The sequence below is a fragment of the Ursus americanus genome, unplaced genomic scaffold (assembly GCF_024610735.1).
Source record: "Ursus americanus isolate L20-20 unplaced genomic scaffold, mUrsAme1.1.p SCAF_94, whole genome shotgun sequence".
NCBI classification, from domain to species: domain Eukaryota; kingdom Metazoa; phylum Chordata; class Mammalia; order Carnivora; family Ursidae; genus Ursus; species Ursus americanus.
In genome coordinates this window covers 541,036-543,600 of record NW_028273676.1, presented here as the reverse complement: position 1 = coordinate 543,600, position 2,565 = coordinate 541,036, and positions in this window count along the sequence as shown.

The following is a 2,565-nucleotide window of genomic DNA, read 5'->3' as shown; positions in this document are numbered from 1 at the left end:
ACCTGGGAGCATGTCTGCACGTGGAGAAAGACTTTCCCGTGGGAAGCCGGTTTTTATTAAACGGGTCCCAGTGCTCTGCTCCTCTCTATTCACTCCTGCTGCCAGAAGCCCAGGGAGGATGGGAGGGCTTAGAACATGGCTGGGCACTGTGGTTTCTTCCAGAGAAGTGGAGGGCATTTGCCTTACCTTGCCACAACCACTTGGGATAGGGTCTGCACCTCAAGAAAACTGTCTCCGTGGGAAGCCGGCTTTTTGCAAAGGGGTCTCAGGGCCGTGGGCCTCGGGTGTCCTTCCGGCTCCCCAAAGCACAGGGACGAGGTGAGGGGCTTAGACCATGCCTGGGCAATGTTGTTTCTTACACCTGGGTGTGTGGCATTTTGTTGAGCTGCCTACCCCCACTTGGGATAGGTGTTCCACAGCAAGCACCTATTGTTCGTCGGAAGCCGTTTTTGCCCCAGGAGTCTCCGGGCTGTGTTCGTTGGGGTTGAACTCCTGCTAGCAAAACCGCCGGGTTGAGGGAAGGGTTCAGACTGTGCCTGGGCCCTGTGGTCTCTTCCAGGTCAGTGTATGGCATTTCCTTCCCCTTGCCACAGGCACCTGGGAGCATGTCTGCACGTGGAGAAAGACTTTCCCGTGGGAAGCCGGTTTTTGTCAAACGGGTCCCAGTGCTCTGCTCCTCTCTTTTCACTCCTGCTGCCAGAAGCCCAGGGAGGATGGGAGGGCTTAGAACATGGCTGGGCACTGTGGTTTCTTCCAGAGAAGTGGAGGGCATTTGCTTTACCTTGCCACAACCACTTGGGATAGGGTCTGCACCTCAGGAAAACTGTTTCCGTGGGAAGCCGGCTTTTTGCAAAGGGGTCTCAGGGCCGTGGGCCTCGGGTGTCCCTCCGTCTCCCCAAAGCACAGGGACGAGGTGAGGGGCTTAGACCATGCCTGGGCAATGTTGTTTCTTACACCTGGGTGTGTGGCATTTTGTTGAGCTGGCTACCCCCACTTGGGATAGGTGTTCCACAGCAAGCACCTATTGTTCGTCGAAAGCTGTTTTTGCCCCAGGGGTCTCCGGGCTGTGTTCCTTGGGGTTGAACTCCTGCTAGCAAAACCGCCGGGTTGAGGGAACGGTTCAGGCAGTGCCTGGGCCCTGTGGTCTCTTCCAGGTCAGTGTATGGCATTTACTTCTCCTTGCCACAGGCACCTGGGAGCATGTCTGCACGTGGAGAAAGACTTTCCCGTGGGAGGCCGGTTTTTGTCAAACGGGTCCCAGTGCAATGCTCCTCTCTTTTCTCTCCTGCTGCCAGAAGCCCAGGGAGGATGGGTGGGCTTAGAACATGGCTGGGCACTGGGGTTTCTTCCAGAGAAGTGGAGGGCATTTGCTTTACCTTGCCACAACCACTTGGGATAGGGTCTGCACCTCAGGAAAACTGTTTCCGTGGGAAGCCGGCTTTTTGCAAAGGGGTCTCAGGGCCGTGGGCCTCGGGTGTCCCTCCGGCTCCCCAAAGCACAGGGACGAGGTGAGGGGCTTAGACCATGCCTGGGCAATGTTGTTTCTTACACCTGGGTGTGTGGCATTTTGTTGAGCTGGCTACCCCCACTTGGGGTAGGTGTTCCACAGCAAGCACCTATTGTTCAACGGAAGCCGTTTTTGCCCCAGGGGTCTCCGGGCTGTGTTCCTTGGGCTTGAACTCCTGCTAGCAAAACCGCCGGGTTGAGGGAAGGGTTCAGACTGTGCCTGGGCCCTGTGGTCTCTTCCAGGTCAGTGTATGGCATTTCCTTCCCCTTGTCACAGGCACCTGGGAGCATGTCTGCACGTGGAGAAAGGCTTTCCCGTGGGAAGCCAGTTATTGTCAAACGGGTCCCAGTGCTCTGCTCCTCTCTTTTCACTCCTGCTGCCAGAAGCCCAGGGAGGATGGGAGGGCTTAGAACATGGCTGGGCACTGTGGTTTCTTCCAGAGAAGTGGAGGGCATTGGCTTTACCTTGCCACAACCACTTGGGAGAGGGTCTACACCTCAGGAAAACTGTCTCCGTGGGAAGCCGGCTTTTTGCAAAGGGGTCTCAGGGCCGTGGGCCTCGGGTGTCCCTCCGGCTCCCCAAAGCACAGGGACGAGGTGAGGGGCTTAGACCATGCCTGGGCAATGTTGTTTCTTACACCTGGGTGTGTGGCATTTTGTTGAGCTGCCTACCCCCACTTGGGATAGGTGTTCCACAGCAAGCACCTATTGTTCGTCAGAAGCCGTTTTTGCCCCAGGAGTCTCCGGGCTGTGTTCGTTGGGGTTGAACTCCTGCTAGCAAAACCGCCGGGTTGAGGGAAGGGTTCAGACTGTGCCTGGGCCCTGTGGTCTCTTCCAGGTCAGTGTATGGCATTTCCTTCCCCTTGCCCCAGGCACCTGGGAGCATGTCTGCACGTGGAGAAAGACTTTCCCGTGGGAAGCCGGTTTTTGTCAAACGGGTCCCAGTGCTCTGCTCCTCTCTTTTCACTCCTGCTGCCAGAAGCCCAGGGAGGATGGGAGGGCTTAGAACATGGCTGGTCACTGTGGTTTCTTCCAGAGAAGTGGAGGGCATTGGCTTTA